The sequence below is a fragment of the Bos javanicus genome, chromosome 1, assembly GCF_032452875.1.
Source record: "Bos javanicus breed banteng chromosome 1, ARS-OSU_banteng_1.0, whole genome shotgun sequence".
Taxonomy (NCBI): Eukaryota; Metazoa; Chordata; class Mammalia; order Artiodactyla; family Bovidae; genus Bos; species Bos javanicus.
Window position 1 is genome coordinate 99,703,530 of NC_083868.1, and position 18,825 is coordinate 99,722,354.

Here is an 18,825-nt window from a genome sequence, read left to right on the forward strand (position 1 = left end):
ACCAGCACACCACACTGGCCTACTTATTTTTCAAAGCCTTCCCTTATTACCACATAGTTCAATTTCTTCTGCTTCTGGACACGTGTTACAGCAACTGTTGTAATGCCATCATCCTAAATCACATGTCCTTGTTTATACAAATATATCTTACAATGTCATCTTTTGTTAAACATATTGACAAAAGATTATGCCAAGGAGTAATGATTTTATGTATTTTGTTGCATCTCTGTGTAACACCCAACTCGATGCTTCAGATTATAGTAGTTTAGAAATTTACATGACTATATCTAGAGTTTTGCCTCAATAAAACCACTGATCTAAGTTCACATAAAAGAAATATTAAGAACTGGACAATAAAGATGTTGATATGGAAATACAGACAACTGCAATATAGCCAAGAGTCCTATGGTCAACATCTTTGACTATGAGCTCTTTCAGTGTAGAAGAAATACTTGTTTCCATTGTCTCAGTTTCAACTTTTTTCACACTTTCTTATCAGGAATCATAATTTACAAAACTCTAATAAGTCCTATGATGTATCTTTATAAGAATGAGTAATACTTTAGGTAATAATCAGTGTATAGATGTTGGTAATATTTTTTACATTTTAAAAATGGTAATAACACCATTTTCCAGGATTAAATTTTTTGAGAGTGAGTTCCTGTCTATGAAGCAGTGGCTTTTTTGGCTTTTTTTTTTTTTTTGATAGATAGCATTTGTTTTTAAGCTTTGTTTACTATTCAATTGTTCTTTCATTTACACTACACCTATATTTTTCAATTTGACCTATATGAAGATTCTTTGATACGTTGAGGCTTAAAGCAGATTTAAAAATAGAAACATCCTTTCAATGCTACAGAAAATATCTGTAATGAACAGAACAGGGCAAGTATTATATGTGATTTGGCTAGATGATCTTTTAATTAGAGATACCATCAGTCTTTGGGAAATGCCTTTGCCCAGAGACTTCAACTCTGGTAGTCACAGAAACGAAAACTTGGTGTAAGAAGATTAGAGTTTTCTAACCTGGGGAGAAAAACAAACAAAAACCCAAATGAACAAACAGGAAACAATGAGTCAGTTAGAAGATGGAATACATTTTAAAGTTAGTAAAGTTAGTATAATTTTAATTATCAGACTATGGCTAACACTATTGATTGGTTACCCCAAATTACATTCAAACCATTGTTCCCCTGCTTTATCCATTACAAAGGCCCAAAGTCCTTGATATCTCAACACCCCTTAATGCTAGGGGTAGCTACATGCCATGGGCCACTAAGTCCACAGTGGACATTTGGTAGAGGTCATTGGAAAAGCTTTTATTTCCTTATTAAAAGAGAAAAACTCAATAGGTACAAGCTGTTCCTCAGTCTTCCTGCCCTAAACTAGAATATGATGTCTTGATCTGCAGAAGCATCCATCTTGTATCAGGCACAAGAGAAAGCGTGAAGACAAAATCCTGACTACATTCAACTAGCCTCTAAACAAAAGAACACAACCACTTTCTTCTAGACTTTTTGTCCTGGAAAAAAAAATAAATCCCCATTATTTTATGTCACTGTGCATGAAACTTACAGCTGAAAGCATTTCTAACTGATACATACTTAAGAACTACTTTTTAAATTGTCAATTAATTTTGGCCACATAATGTAAATGAAATTTGGTTTTTAACATAACCCTGGACAATAAGACTTCTTTTTTCTTCAAAATGTTTAATTATATATTAATAATTATTAACTAAATCTGTTGTTACACTAAAAAATGAATAGCTATTATTAGGTCTTTATAATTTTGTTACTGACATTTATTTTTAAAAGAGATTTAGGATCATTAGTAGAGGTTACTTAACTGGGAGGCTGGATGTATCTAAAAGGCATTAATTGCTTCAGTGATTTTAAATTACTTTGTGAAGTACACAACAATTAACTGCTCCAATAACTGATTTAATTCAAGTGAATGGCAAAAATTATACATCATAATACAGTATCTATAGCATACTACTAAAAGGTGAAAAAACAATAAAATTAACTCTTTAAGTTATATAGGATTAAAAGACCTCAAATAAAACTTAGGTTTCAGAACAAAATTTAGGTTATCAAGAAAAAGACAGAAGCAGTCCAATGGGGGCAAAATATCAGAAGTATCCCAGTGAGCTCTTGGAGGTCCATTCAAAAATGTTAAGACACTAACAGAAAAACAAACTATGGGTTGATAGGTACTCACTGAATTGCTAGACTGTGCTACAGAAATACTTTCTCACACTTGAGTTACTGTTACTGGGAACTTTGGTATATCTGGGAAAAACAATACACTTAGGAAAATGAAGTAATTAAATCAAAGTAAATTCCATCTGCCTTCCTTCCCATACTAAATTATGAGCTGTGGGATCAGAAGGCTTTCCTTTCTTAGCCTGAACCAGAAGAGGGCCTTGAAGCAGTGGCTTGAGCTTGAGGGACCAGGCGCACTTGAGCAGCTGTGCTGTATGGAAGGCCAGCACTGAGCTCTGTTAATGTCTCAGAACTCATCCTCTGCCCATGCTGGCTCAAAGACGACAAATACTTGAATAATTTAAATTTAATAAGTCTGAGTACGGTCTCCCATTGTAACCATTTCACTGAAAATAGAATATTCAAGAGCAGTTAAGTTTTAGTTAAGGGAAAGCCTCATGTTGTATTCACGTACTTTAAGTCTACTTTCAGGCGTTAAGGAAAAAAAAAGTAAAAAATGCGTATATATGTGTATAGTGGGGAATGTTACATAAAAGTACACCTTTAAGTCAGCACAGTTCTAGAGACAACGAGAGACCACACAAATTCCAAACTGCTTTGAATTAATAAATTTATATTTAAAGTATACACACATGCAAAGTTGCCACTAACTAAGCAATGTTTATTCATTCAGAAATCCAGGAAAAGGCAGTGATATTTATATTTAGCTTGATATAAGCAACTGTTGTGGGCAGTGGGCTGAATTTAGTGTAAAAAGAGATGTCTAAGAAAATTTCATTTTTCTAGTTGTACTTGTTTGTGAAAAATGTAGAATGCTTCATTATAGGTTGTCAAAATATAATGACTGTTATTGTTAAACTATGTATAAGGCTGTCAATGTAAATACCAAGGGAAATGAAACTCAGTCTTAATTCTGAAGATACTACGCATCTGGTGAGGAAGACAGGAACTCAGCTAACTCTGTACAAGACACTGTGCTGAGCTAAAGAGTAATGCCATCGAAACATGAAGATTAATCAATCATCTAAGTCAAACTCTATCTATTAGTATGCTAATAAAGGCATATTAAAAAGTAAACAAAAGACAAGTTAAATATCTGCCCTTATTAAATTCACTGCTAAAGAACTATTTACAATTAAATTCTCAAGGTCTTATAATAATAAAAGGAAAATCACATTTGAATTCTTAATTCTAACACTAATCAGATTGTTTCTGGAAGGTCAAGTACAAAAACAATAAATGCCCAATTCCACATGTGCTTAAACACAATAAATCTGACTTTTTAAAAAAAGAATGATTAGAAAAAATGGAAGAGTAAATTCAATTTTTATAGAATGAAATATGATTTTTAATAGATAAGCTTCAACAAAGGTATCTTATTAACGTGTATGGTGGTGAGCCACAGGTTCCTCTGGTTGTAGAAGGCAGATCTTAAGTGCCACTAGCAGGAGAGCCCTTTTCCTTGCCTATAATTCCTTGTCTCTGCGATGAATTTAGAAATGGGGGCACACAAAGTTGTAGGTAAATCTTTGCAGCCCAGTTGGAATCAAATCGGGCTCAAGTAACACTTTGGTAAAGGCTAAACAGCACAAAGACATTCTCAGAAGGCCTAATGTAGAGTAATTATTCTGTGAGGGCAACTGACTTCTTCATCAAAGTGCAAGATGTCTCAACACATACATTAAAGAAGTATTGGTTCCAAGTTCTTGAAATAGTAAGTGGTTATAGGGCAACTTCTTTCTGCTGGGCATGATGTTGGTGCTAAGAGCAAAAGATAGGAAAGGAGCATAGAGTCTCCAGGAGCTAATAATTGTTACTTAAAACACAGTTAACCAAACTTTAATGACTAAATGCTGACATTAAACATAAGACTGAAAATAAAACAGAAACAAATCTTTACCTCTGTATGACAATTAATCTTGGTCCTCAAAGCAGTGTTTAACTTTAGAAGATGGCTTTTAAAGGTGGCAGGGGCAGGAAGCAAGGGGTATCTTGCTTTAGTGTCTAGTTCAAGTACTTCTGTTATTTAGGGGAAAACCTCAGTTTTTACTTTTTAATATTATATCCAAATAATATTAAGTTTCACGTATACGTATACACCTGCAGTAGTCTTTCCACTTTGCTTCAATAACCGATGATTATTCAACATGTAATGAATTAATGTCTATTTGGCTTCAGTTAAAATGATAATGTAGGAAAGTACTGTCTCCCACAATGGGTGTAGGCCTCTAGAAATTAATAACTTGGGGGAAAAAAAAGGTCATGAAATCACTTACAGGCATTCAACCAAAAAAGGATCAAATCTCTTTTTTCTCTTGCTAAGGGTATGTATCTCATACATTTTTCCTCATATTTATCCCCCCTTGTCCTCTATGCCACCTATTCCTGTCCCACATCAAAACCATTTGATCTTGAACCTTTAAATCTTATTCTTTTGTGCTGCATGCAACAGTGAATCCTCCTGTTAGAGAGAAATCCATGCTACTCAATTATTTTTACTCAATAGGCTTAGAGTTAGAATGTTATGTAAAAAAAAAGTCCAATATATATTGTAATTTGAAATTAACCAGGTCTTTCAGCTAAAGGACACTAATCCCATGAGCATCTTCCACTTGAGAGACATTCTGCATTCTGCTGATTTTTTTTTCCTTTCTCATCCTATACATACTCTGACAGCCATACGCAAATAGTAAAAATAAAGAGCAGAATAATGTGCTTTTAATCCAAGTAATGCTTCACAGAAAACTATAAACTGTCATATGAGGAACTTCTCACCAGTAACATTTAAGAATTCTGAGATTTAGTGTGAACACCAATTTAAAACGTGTCAAGAGTTCAAGGTAACAAATACTCAAGTGCCACATACTGCCAATGATTTTCTTCCTTATAAAAACATGGTTTTCTTATTCTCAAATGATACAGAAACCCAATCTTTTACACTGACACAATAAAAAAGATCCATATCTTGGAAAAAGGTGAAAAATTCTGTTAATACCAGAGACTCATTCATTCATAATGAGAATTCCTTTTTGATGCTTCAAAGCATCAAGACCTATAAATAGTTGGGACTCAAAGTACATCTGAATTTCAACTGTTTTGGTATGTATTTTCTATCTTATTTACTTGATTACTAACTGACTCCCAACCAAACCCTGTCAAAAAGATCTTTTGATAAAGACCCTGAAAGAACTTCAGTGCCAGTATTATTCTTAATTATTATTATTACATGGTAGAAACAACCCAGTGACAGCAAGTATTCAGTTTCACAAAATAAATCAGTAGCAGAGCCTGAGACAGAAACAGACTGATTCAGGATGATCTACTTAATCAGAAATAACAAGGGCAAACACAATCTTTTCCAAACCTAACTACACCCTAGTACCCATTTTTCCACCTAAAATCATTTCCACAGGTCATATCAGCTATATGTAGATTCACAGACTCTCTGGTGATGCAGCAAAGATAAAATCCCTTCCTTAACCATAGTTGCGAAGTTTAGTGGCTACTGTTGCCTTTTCTTCCTTCTAAGCTCTTTGTTGCTTCTAATACTTACTTGATCTACTTGAGTACAATCTAAAAAGACACTGTTTTTCTAACATGTGTCCCCTATATATTTCTCTAATTGTGAGAGTATGGGAGGGGCTTTTGGAGTATATACATTGATAAGTCACTTAGGCTTATCAGTGGTAGCGCTCAGTAGGGTTGAACTTTAAGCTATGAATTTTTTCTAGCCATTTCTTTTCAGAAAAGAATTCTGTGTGTGTTACAGAAATAAAATCCAAAAATCATGAGTGAATCAGCAAACCATGGAAACAAAAAAATAGAAGGCAATTATTCCATTTTACTGACCTTAGTTAAAAAAAAAAAAAAATCCCAAATTAAAGTATTCAGGCAGACTCTGAAATATACAACTGTCACAAAGAAAGCATTTCTGGGCAAAATGTGCTGCAATATGCTACTATGATTAAAAGCTATGTAATCTGGGGGAACCTCTGTAACAAAAAGAAAATGAACTGGACAAATAGCTTTTTACAACCTTTCTTTTTAAAAAAAGGCTGTAATTCTGTCATAGTTACACAAAGGTAGATGGGACTTTCATCTTTATCTAGAATTAAAAACATATTTCCATCTACAGGTATTTAATTATAGTCAAAGAAACCACATATGGTTTCGTACTGAGAATAAACTATTATTTTATAATACCATTACATGTGTTAAGTCTGAATCCATCATAATGCATACTAAGGGAAATCACTTAGCACATGATCTCTAAACAGAAAAGATCCTTGCATAGCTCTCTTGGTACTTCTGTTTGTTAAAACGTACAAATACTACTAGACACAAATGAGAGAATAAGGGGCAGCAGTGAAGTACAACATACGTTCCCACTGTAGGCTGAGTCCTGGTCTTTGTTCCGATATTCTAGAGCCACTGGCAGGGAAAGCTAAGTATCCCTCTATTATAAAAAGCATTTTTACATGATTGCTGGCAAAAGTTATACTTCTGATAGGTTCAGTCATCTTGATTATTTCTGACTGCATTTGATTATTTAATAGAGATCTTGCAATTCTAGAAACCTGCCGTATAACCACCGAAAACCTATCTGTAGCAGGACAATCTGATAAAACAACATAAAGGGCACATAGTGAGGAAAACTGCAAAGTTATTTGACCAGCGAAACAGTTCTGAAGTAATTCTCTATCAATGACAAAATTTTCTGTATTTTACCAGCTACGCACCTACCCAAATATCATCCACCTTGCCCTCAATTAGCAGGGTTTCCTCAATATTAAAATCTCCCAGAACAGTTTAATGGTACAACTCAGATCAAAAACACTAACCACGCCCTTAATGCCCCGAGTCAAGCCACCTTTTGCTGCCTTATCCTCCCTTAAACTCCAAAAACGTATATCTTTCACCTAAAAGGGTTTGCACCAGTTCGCTAACCTTAGTCAGAGACTCTTTTTAGCTGTGCCTTGATAAAATTCCTATTGGAAGACGCTTTCTCTTGGGCAGAGCAGAAGCCCAGGAGAGGCACCCACGCTTACCTCCCACACACCTGCAACCCCTGGCGGGATGCTGGACCTGAGGCTTCGAGGACTGCGCTCCGCTCCTGTTCCTGCTCTCTCTCCCGGGAAACTAGAGTCCAGGCTGCGCCTTCGGCTGCTACAGGGACCCAAGCTCCGCCTCCCCTCCTCTAGTTGGCGAATTCAGCAGCTGTTGCTCCTCCCCCTGCTGTTCCGGCTGCTGTCCTGGCTGGAGGCAGCGGGAAGCTGCTGCTCTGGTACCTAAGCGTTCCCTCGCGCTCCTGCAGCTTCTCTGCCGCTTCCCTCCCCTGGTGACCCCTCTCCCCTCACGCAGTAGCCTGACACCTGGAGCAGCTCCCCGCCCCGTCAGGGCATATCCGCGAGTAGCCTAGGCTCAACCTATCCCTGCCCGACCCGCAGGTCTGAACGATCGGTGTGCCTGGTGCTTGGCCGCTTTCGGGGAAACTGATCCTTCGGCCGGAGCGCATCCCCACATCTCGCTTTCCCTCCACCCTGGCGATTCCCCAGTGACTTCCCCGCCGCCCGCGAAGCTCAGCCGCCTCACTTTAGCCACTTGAAGCTCTTCCCCCACCCTCGTTCCCTCCTTGCCTCCGCTAGCCCGCCCCCACAATGGGTGAGACGCCTGCCGGGCCGACCCTGCATCCTGATTGGCGCAGGTGAGAGCTGACCCCTCCCTTCCTCTTCTTTCCGTGCACCCTCTCTCTTCTTCTCACCTCCTCCCGCAAAGGCAGGGACTCTCTCCTTATTGGCTAAAAGTGTCCCCACCCATCGTCTTCGGTTGCATCGCATAGCCTGACGGGAATTGTAGTCCTGGGTATGCAGGAATTGCCGATGATGCCAGCGAGCGGGACTACGAGTCCCCATAGGCCCCTGCGCGACTCCGGCTGGGCAGGATTCCGGACAACGCCTGGTTCCTCTCGGGTCCTTCCGGCGTCGCCGGAGTGAATTGATCCGGGAGTTGAAGAGGGCTTCAAAGGTGGGAAGTGAAGTCAGTACCTCAGTAACCGGTAAGGTGTGGCTGTTCTGTCCCAGTCCCCGTGGTCCCGCGTGGAGCAGAAGAGGTCTGGGGTCACATGGGGGCCGTGGCTAAGGCACTAGGGCTTGGTTCTGGCAGGCGGAGCGGACAGGGCTGGGAACGGGGCCCTATGGGCGTAAGCGAGGTTACCCTACGCGAGTGGCGTAAAGCGGGTTTGTAAATGCCGCCTGCCCTGCTCGGGCCTGAACGCCTCCAGGAAGTCTCCTGTAGGTGGGGGCGGGAGGGGAAGGGCGAGGTTGGCCTCTGCTGCCCCCGGAGTAGGGAGAGGGCGGATGTGCCTGGGGTGGGGTCCTCTGAAGGTGTGGCTTGGGGCGGGGAGATGAGACTGCTGTTTTCCCCCAGCTTTAGAAGTAGGATAGGGAAGGAGTGGAGGAAGGAAGGGGCACTTGGAGTCGACTCTTGAGGTGACTCGGATTATGCCCTTTGAGAGAAGAGAACTGTAGAAGGAAGAGTCAAAATGTTGACAGAGATCTACGGATTCAGTTCCAGTTTCATGATGTGGTCCCTCTAAGGAGGTAATTTTGCTCCGAATAGGCAAGTTTAACTTTATAAAGATGTAATTCCTAATATGTATTTACACCCTTGCTGTTTCAAGGAGTATTCCTAGTGGGATGCTAATGAGGAAACTGAGGGGGTAAATGATGTGCACAAGGTCACACACGTAGGGACAGATCTTCTGACTCTAATCCATTTGTAATCCAGCTTCTAAATCTGAGCTGCCGTACCAGAAAGAAAAAGTGGGGAGGTTGGTTGTGTTTTTTGAAGAGGAAGTTGCAAAGTAATGCATTTTAGGTATTTCTAAGAAGCCATCTGTGAATTCCTCAATAAAAGAAGCACTCACTCTAATCTGTTGTTGGAAAAATAAGAATCAATTTCAACTTAGCTGTTTTTTCCTCATATTAGAGGTATATTCAGTAATGAATGGTGCTACCGTTTTAAAGGGTAGTTAATGGGACAGGAGAAAGGTAACAATATGGCTCATCTTTACTCTTGAAAGATACTCCTTTCCCTTTCTACTTTAGGACTGTATTATTATTATTATTCTCAACTGAGAACAATGGGATTGGGATTCTTCCACGAAACTTATTTTACACTTTTTCAAATAATACAGCATCAAGAGACAGTTTAGTGTGCTCATTACTAGAAAAGAAGATATGCTGCATTTCTTGGAGGTAACATGACGTTTTTGTTTTTACTTCCCCTCATTTTCTTTTCGTGTGTGTGTGTAAATAACATCAGGCTTTTGTATATTTTATTTTTCTTACCATCTATGAGTTTTAACTCATCCTTGTTTTATGTTAAAGAATGGAAAAATAGTACATTTATGTTTTGTATTGAGCAGAAAGTAGTGTGCTTGTTCCAGTCTTATCCATTGTTGTGACCACATATAATTACAGTGCATAAATATTAGACAGTTCTTTAATAGAGTTTTAGTAGTACATTCATTGACATTTGTTCCTAATAAGTTTATATATAAGAATCAGTTATCTGCTGATCGCAGGTAATCTGTCATGGCTTACTGTTGTATGCATTGACCATTGAAATATGGCGCATTTGAATGTACTCTGCAGTTATTAAAATTACCCACAATATGTCTTAACTTTTGAATGCAAAAACACTTTCTAGGATCAGGAGTTCTATTACATTCCTTTTAAAATAAAAATGACTTTTAAAATAAAAGAGAGGTGTAATACTATAGAATGAAGTAAAATCAAGAATAGTTAGCACCATGAGTAAGAAATGCAGTACACAAGAAAGGAAGACCTAGCTGAGCAAGTGGACAATTATGTGGAGACAACTGACTCAGTGCTGTGTTAGACGGGTGCGGTAGTTAAAGTAAACCATAAACTGATCATGAGTCAGTGATAGTAAAGAAAGAATGTTAATATATTTTCTATATGGCCACATACAGGCATTTGGTTTGTTGGAGGAAGTGAGAAATGAGTTCTAATTTTTGGCATGCATTTGGGAGGTTGTGGAATGAACTTTTGAACCAAAAGTCAGCAAAATTTGGGAATTAGTGAAATTGATATAACACACTTGTCTGCTGCTGCTGCTGCCAAGTCGTTTCAGTCGTGTCCGACTCTATGTGACCCCATAGACGGCAGCCCATCAGGCTCTCCCGTTCCTGGGATTCTCCAGGCAAGAATACTGAAGTGGGTTGCCATTTCCTTCTCCAATGCCTGAAAGTGAAGTCGCTCAGTCGTGTCCGACTCCTAGCGACCCCATGGACTGCAGCCTACCAGGCTCCTCCGTCCATGGGATTTTCCAGGCAAGAGTACTGGAGTGGATTGCCATTGCCTTCTCCGAACGCACTTGTCTAGTGCATGCTAATTTTTGTCCTTGGTTAGATTGTACCACTAACTTTTCTTCATCTCTGAGGGTCATTGTAGTTTTGGTATTTTGTCTGGTCAGTAACAGAATGGTAAGATAATGTTTTTATTGTGTTTATCATCTTTCAGTCACATGCTGGAGTACTGTGGTGGTATAACTGAGTACCTGTTTACAAAGAGAATAAAGAAAGAAGTTCAGATTGGTTTTAAGTGCAGGATTCTGTAACTAGTAACTGGCGGTACCAAGGCATAATCCAGGTCTTTTAACTATAGATCTTTTTAATACTTTGAGATAAAGACTCAGTTTCCTCATTTATTTTTACATGAGAAAAAGACTTAAAATTACTTAAATATTCAGGTACTATTACCCTGTTACTCTATTCAGTGCTGACAGTTTCTCTCTTGTTTGCTGTGTAGCTTTCCAGCCTTATCTCCAGCCTTTCTTGTTTACTGTGCCTTTCAGTTACTACCTGCATTACTGTGCCTTTCAGTTACTACCTGCATAAGCTCTTTCCTGACTTGGGGGCATTTATACCTGTTTCATCCTCCTGCTTGAACTGCTTCACCTCCCCTTCCCAAGTCTGGCTCTTTTCAACTCCATGGACTGTAGCCCACCACACTCCTCTATCTATGGAGTTCTCCAGGCAAGAATACTGGAATGGGTAGCCATTCCCTTCTCCAGGGTATCTTCCTGTCCTAGGGATTGAACCCGGGTCTCCTGCTTGCCTTGCAGGCAGACTCTACTGTCTGAGCTACCAGGGAGGCCCCAAGTCTGGCCAACTCCTAGTTAATTTTCAAGTCTCAGTTTAGATGTCATTTCTCAGGGAATGTTCCCTGACCTTTGACTCCTCCTTCCTCAAACTAAGTTCCTACTATATATTCACCATACTCTGTACTTTTTTGTAGCATCATCACAATAGGAACTTAATTATTTTTGTGTTTATTTTATAAGTGTCTGTCTCCCTCACTAGACAGTAAGCTTCCTGAGTGGGCCCTTATTTGTCATGTGCCTTACCTCATTACTTACACAGTGTCCAGCACAAAGTTAAGTAGTCAGTAATTATTTGCTGAGTGTATGAATAAATGTAAGTGCTTTCATGCACAGTGCGTCCATACGCAGTGCATCCAGCACTCTGCAAGGGGCAGAAATACAAAAATGCATGAAAGAGATGTGTTTCCTACCTTTGGATAAAAAGAGGTTATTGACAGAAGTTGGATACAAATTGTAGAAAGATGTTTGTTCTTTCTTGGAGGTCTGTAAAATGGGGCTAGTTTTCTGTGTGGAAATGGCAAAGGAATCATTTTCTATTACAGCAGAATTTCTGTATAACAGTGTTTTGGAGACCTTATCACTATCCTGCTCTTGCAAGCAGCATTAATTATAATAAAATATAGATATGCAAGAAACTAACTTTCTGTGAATTCTCTTCTTCCGTTAGCTCGTCTGTCTTCAACAAAATTCATGATTTTCCCTTTTCTTTGTTGTTTTTTAACCACAGTAATCTTCCTTTGAATTTTACCTTTAATATAACTTGCCTTAGACAAGGTGACTGTAAAACTGAGTGGTGTTTATTTCAAAGGAGCTTATAGTTTGAGCTTCATGAAAATTGTCATATTTCAGTGGGTCTTAAGGTAATATCTTATTTCTTTAAACCTCAGTACTTACAAGAGTAAAAATATTATTTTCGAAACATGAAGACAATTCAGAAATAAATTGTGCTAGGTTTTGGTTCTGAAAACAAATTCTCTGATCCTTCATAGTACTACTATAATGGTATAGAATAAATTCAGCAGCTCAGAGTTGCTGTAGCCTTGCATGGCTTCATGAATTTACCAGTTCACTGTCCCACAAAATATTGTCAAAAAGTGCTTGCTCATATTTAGCCCAGTTTTTATTATTAATACAAGTCTTTGGTAAATCCTAAACTTATATTTTTAAGTAAGTCCCTATGTTACTTGAATCAGGGATAATAAAATTCGTACTGACCTAGCATACCAATAAGTGAAGGATAAAACTGAGGTACTGCTTTTTATATCTTGTTCAGTTATTAAGGTTGTTATGATTGGTAACGTGTGCCAAGAATTTTAAGCTAATTCCATGTTAATTTTTTCTCCACAATATAAACTGCAGAAGTGATTTAGAAGTTAAATAGTGTGATTAATGGTGTATATTACTGCATTTGAAATGTTATAGAAAGTTGCAGTCTTAGTGATGTATATTTTAGCAGTACAAGCATGCGCGCACACATGATGTAAAAAGTGAAAGCACCTTTATTGTAGCAGTTAGAAATAATTTATTTGCAGAAAGGTGAACTGTGTAGTTTGGTGGTCCATTTTTGTTTCTATGTAGAATTTAGTTTTCTCATTTTAGCTACACAATTAATTGCATCTTGGATACAATGTAATATTATAATCATATTTTTCAAGGTCACGCTTACGTTTTTTGGTGTGCATAATCTTTCTTTTTAACCACTTAAAAAGTGAAATGGGTCTTCAAACTCAGTGTCACTGTACAGTTGTCTAGAATCAGGTGTTGCTATTTAAAAAAAAAAAGATTTTTCTTTTTCATCAGCTGGCTTATGAATTATTGGGTAACAGCAGTGGAACATATTAAGTAGTAGTCATTACTGTTTACTCAGGCCAGTCCTTTGGCAATAAGTTTACCAGAAAGAGATAGATTGTATAATAATGATACTTTGATTTATTCATTTATCATATATTTGTTAAATATATATTATGTGTAAAATTGCCTTAAATCTTTGTATGACCCTGTGATATAGAGGCACTATTATCCCCAGTTTAAGAAAACTAAAGTATAGGGAGGTTAAGTAACTTTCGCAAGGTTACACAACCACTTATTGCTTGGAATTAGGATTTAAATCCATGCTGGTGAAGTTAAGACACTATATTTTTAATCATGGCAGTAAAAATGATGTTAGTTTTTGATCACCGATGGAGGGCTCAACTTAAAGAGTTCCAGTTACAAAACGTTGTGTCTTAGATACCAAAGTCAAGGTGGCAGGCAAAAATTACTTAAAATTTACTCTAAAAGGAACATTTCAAAAGTTACCACATTGGAAACTGACATAGCATTAACAAATACATTTTTTGTCTAGCATTGGAATAGAATTACTTTTCCTTTGAGTGCTGCGTCAAGTATTTAACTTGCTATTCAGAGATCTTTCTGGAAAGGAAATATGTACATTATACTACAAGAGTCACAGTGTGGTGAGCCTCTCATTTGGAGGACAGCTGTGGCTCTCAGTCCAGTGGTGGGTAGCAGCAGATCCATGTCTTTATCACTTTCATTCAGGGGCTTATATTTGCGGAATGGAGTTAAAATCACCCAGTATTTCAATACTTATTTTTCTTTCTGTTTTCTTCAAAAATAAAAAATGTTAAACGTGCCCGTTGAATTTGCATAGGGCAAGTATATGTATAGTATGACACAGGTATGCTCCCCGGAGTTATATAAAGTGGCAGCTTGACATGTATTTCTTTATTGTCTCTCTTCCCTACAAGACTGCACACCCTCAAGGGCATGGACTATATCTAGCTTTTCATTATCGCATCTCCTACCCTGCTGCTGATTTAGACTGACTATGAAGATCCCCTGGAGAAGGAAATGACAACCCACTCCAGTATTCTTGCCTGGAGAATCACATGGACAGAGGAGCCTGGTGGGCTACAGTCCACGGGGTTGCAAAGAGTCGGACACAACTGAGTGACTACACTTACTTAGGCAGAGTACTGAGCTAGGTACTAGGAAATAGAGAAAGGAATAAAACTTCTGTACAGTGTTTATAATTTAGCGGATAGTAGCGGGGTGGAAAGACCATTATATGGACATTTGGTCTTTCTGATATATTAAGTACTTGCACATGCATCAATTCATTTGATAATTTTGCATCAGAGCCAATAGGAAGGGGGGAAAAATGATAGTTTTTCTGAGTTACCTTCGGGTCCCTGGCACTGAAATACGCCTTTCTGCCTTATTCAGCCATCCTGTCTTCAGGATGAACTGGAAATCTAATGGAGTTTGGAGTTCAGGAAGGACAAAACCCTCAGGTGTTAAACTCTTGCTTCCTTCTTAGACTTCTTATGTTGCTGGAACCAAAGGCATTTGGGAATGGTAAATGAGTCATACCTAGCCTCCAGAGTGCAACTGCTCCCTATAGCAGTTCACATTGTTACAAGGCTGTCTAGTTTAATTCCATAGGATTTCAAATAATGCTGTGGCCTTTTATTCAGGAGTAGACACTTGGCAGATGACTTTATTCGTAATAAAATTGGCATTTTGACAGTACTGTCAAAACTTGAGAGGTTTCTGAGGTCCTCCCTTAATTTTGGTGTCCTTCCTTGAAAAATGAATTACAGTTTTATAAGTGAAGGTCATGGGAAGAATTGTATATACGATACAAACAGATGCCATTCTGTCTCCTTCATTTCTTCTTGTGACTAATAGCATTTTTATTTGAGATCACTTGGAGCTAAAGGTGAAGTTAAATGTCATTATCTAGATAGAATCTTGTCCTTATTCTCACTTACTGTTAAACAAATGAGTCAGAGTCCATTTATTAGGTTGGTGCAAAAGTAATTGCAGTTTCAGTCCGTGAATTTTAAATCATAACTTGGCTAAAATACATCTTTATTAATCAAAATAGGAACCATTACAATCAACACATTTTTGCCAATGAGAAAGAAGTTTGTTTATTCCTGTAGTGTAAAAATCCATGCTTGGGGATTCAACAAACTCTTGGAAAGCATTTTCTGCATCCTTTTGGTTATGGAAGCATTTTGCCTGCAAAAAGTTGGTGAGATGCTTGAAGAAGTGGTAGTTGGTTGACGAGAGGTCAGGTGAACCTGGCGAATGAGGTAAGGCCCAATTCATTCAACTTTTGAAGTGTTGTGCAACGTGTGGTCAGATGTTGTCCTGGATAAGAATTAGGCCGTGTAGACCAGTGCTGGCTGCAAGCATTGCAGTTTTCGGTGCATCTCATCAATTTGCTGAGCATACCTACCAGATGTAGTGGTTTCACTGGGATTCAGAATGTTGTAGTAGATCAGACACTACCAAACAGTAACCAGGACTTTGGTGCAAGTTTGGTTTTGGGATGTATTTTGGAGATTCTTCTCAGTCCAGCACTGAACTTGCATCACCACCAGTTGTCATATAAAATCCACTTTTCATCTCACATAACAACCCAATCGAGAAATAGTTTGTTGTTGTTGTGTAGAATAAGAGAATATACTTCAAAGCAATGGGTTTTTTTTTGGTTTGCAGTCAGCTCACAAGGCACCCACTTAACTAGCTTTTTCACCTTCCAGTTTGCTTCGAATACAAAGTGATTGTAGAATGGTTGAGATGTTGAGTTCTTCAGCAACTTCTCCTGTAGTTGTAAGAGAATCAGCTTCAATGATTGCTCTCGGTTGTTGTCAACTTCTGACGGCTGGCCACTGTGCTCCTCATCTTCAAGGCTCTTACCTCCTTTGGGGAACTTCTTGAACCACCACTGCACTGTGTGCTTGTTAGCAGTTCCTGGGCCAAATGCGTTGTTGATGGTGTGAGTTGTCAGCGCTGCGTTATGACCCTTTTTGAACTCAGATGAGAAAATTGCCCGAATTTGCGTTTTGTCTAACATCATTTCCATAGTCCAAAATAAATATAAAATAAACAGCAAGTAGTAAATGATTAGCAAAAAAACATAAAGTGAGAAATGCACTTTAAAATAATGTATAACATAACCACACTTATTAAGAATATATTCCAATATCAAACAGCAAATTTCAACAGTGCAAAACTGCAATTACATTTGTACCAACCTAATATCTGGGGCTAATAATTTTATCAACATTTAAGCACCTTGTGGCAGTCTTGTGGTGCAAAGAAATTTGATAAAGAAAATACACATTGTATACTGTAGCGAACCTTAGGCGATAAGGAGTTATTAAGGAAAATGTAAGACTATAAGTGAGGTAAGCCTGAGCCGTGTGTTATGTGTGTGTGTTAGTTGCTCAGTCGTGTGTGATTCTTTGGGACTTAGCCCTCCAGGCTCCTCTGTCCATGGAATTCTCCAGGCAAGAATACTGGAGTGGGTAGCCGTTCCCTTCTTCAGGGTGTCTTCCCAACCCAGGGACAGAACCCAGGACTACCACATTGCAGGCAGATGCTTTACCATCTGAACCACGAGGGAGCCCACGAGAGCTTAAGTTGAATTTCTAAGGGGTTTTAAAGGAAGGCTTTAGAGTTGTATTAGAGAAATTGAAACTCACAAATACTAATGCAAAAGAATATAGAGATGTATCTTAAACACTAAGGCAATTAGGCGTTTAATTCATGAACCACTAGATTAAGAACTTCGTGGGCAAAAGATGAACACATTCAAAGGAACAAATTTGCTTCCTACCCTTCAACAAATGTTTTCATTTAAATTTTGTTCAGACCAGAATTGAACAAAACTTTAGGCATTCGAATAGGGGGAGAAAATAGAATATTGTCACTGCCAAAGAGATGTGTCTTTTCCCCTGAACTTGTGCAGAAATATCTTAGAAGCTCAAATAGCAGTTGCTATTTTTGTTGTTCCCCTTTCCCATCAGAGGTAACAAGCCTTTTGATTCTATTCTATTTTGGTTTTCCTGTATAGATTATCCCCTCTTACAGATTTTTTTGGGAAGTTCTTTGACCACATCTTGATATCACTCTTCTACCAAGCCTGCTTCTGGGCCACAACTTTCTTTATTAAATTGATCTACATACATTAAGAGAATAAAAATTTTAACACAGACTTAGCAAATAATTTTAAAATGCATTTGATGATCACATTTTTTAAGAATTCCTAAACTATAATTTGCTTTGGATGACACCTGTAACTTTTTGGGTGGCCCAGGTAATTTATATATGCCTTCATTTTGGCAAGTGGGGAAGGAAAGGTTTTAAAAGGCTATTGTAAGTGTCCTTTTTGACATTGTGATAATCAGTATTAGCCCATCCTTGTGTGTACTGTGCAGGGGCAGGACTAGGGTGAGGCAAGCAAAGAGTTTAGTATACAAAATTTTAAGAGGCACTCACTCTGTGTCCTACAAGTAAGAGCTTAATTTTGTGCTCTAGCCATCTGGTTTGCCTCACACTCATTCCAGTCCTGATGCTGTGTCAGATTCATAGAATCTTGGATGAAATATCAGTAACTAATAATATGAATGTTCATTGTATGTCAGATACTGCAATAAGTACATGCATTTTGTACTTATTGCAGTATCTGACATACCTCAGTGTGAATGTGATGTGAATACCTCAGCCAGTATTGCCAGTAAATTTCTCATTGAGTTTAAAAAGAGATTAAATGGTATCACCCATTCAGACTTAAACCTGTTTTAAATCTGAGCACTTACCTACTACTCTGCTATCCATACATATGTAGAAAATGTTAGTTACTTGTCCATTTATGATTTCTGTATTTAGACACTGCTGCTGCTAAGTCGCTTCAGTTGTGTCCAACCCTGTGCGACCCCATAGATGGCAGCCCACCAGGCTCCCCCGTCCCTGGGATTCTCCAGGCAAGAACACCAGAGTGGGTTGCCATTTCTCTCTCCAATGCATGAAAAGTGAAAAGTGAAAGTGAAGTCGCTCAGTCGTGTCCGACTCTTAGTGACCCCAGGGACTGCAGCCCACCAGGCTCCTCCATCCATGGGATTTTCCAGGCAAGAGTACTGGAGTGGAGTGCCATTGCCTTCTCCGATTTAGACACTACTCCCCCCAAATATTCTTACACTGACATGATGCAGTTAACTTTTACAGTACCTGAGTCAGAGGTCTTGGTATTAAAAAATGGAAGATCCACAGACTTGTGCTGCTGTATACCCTAAGGCGACCTTGAATCAGAGCCACGTTCCCATTGGCGTTAGTCTCTAAACATTCTGCCTGGAGTCTGGGGGTCTTGGCTCTCAGCTGAGTGATCCGTGGAGGACACAGAGAGCAGGGCAGGTGATCCTAGAAGTAGATCACTTTGGCAGACAGAAGACGTGGCAGGCATGTCCCACACAATGGGTTATAGTAGCTCTATAGAATATATACTTACAATATGTCACTGTTTCGTTTATTAATGTGAATTTCTGGGGACTTTTATTTCTAAATTGTGAGATTTGGAGATTGGACTTGAAAGTATAGAGGAATATGTGCTAAT

General features: G+C 38.5%; 2 protein-coding genes across 4 annotated transcripts in view; one reads left to right on the forward strand and one right to left on the reverse strand.

Moving 5' to 3' along the window:
* SERPINI1 (serpin family I member 1) overlaps positions 1-7,409 on the reverse strand; it is an 81,258-nt gene extending 73,849 nt beyond the window's left edge. The window contains exon 1 of one of the 2 annotated variants that reach the window (XM_061416666.1): positions 7,288-7,409. The gene's annotated coding sequence lies outside the window, so the exon portion shown is untranslated. Of the gene's footprint in view, positions 1-7,276 lie in introns of both variants that reach the window. The other variant, XM_061416659.1, reaches the window with a different exon arrangement.
* Positions 7,410-8,081: 672 nt separating this feature from the next.
* The window catches only part of PDCD10 (programmed cell death 10), a 51,312-nt gene continuing 40,568 nt past the window's right edge, over positions 8,082-18,825 (forward strand). The window contains exons 1-2 of one of the 2 annotated variants that reach the window (XM_061416691.1): positions 8,159-8,283; positions 9,424-9,484. The gene's annotated coding sequence lies outside the window, so the exon portion shown is untranslated. Of the gene's footprint in view, positions 8,284-9,423; positions 9,485-18,825 lie in introns of both variants that reach the window. The other variant, XM_061416682.1, reaches the window with a different exon arrangement.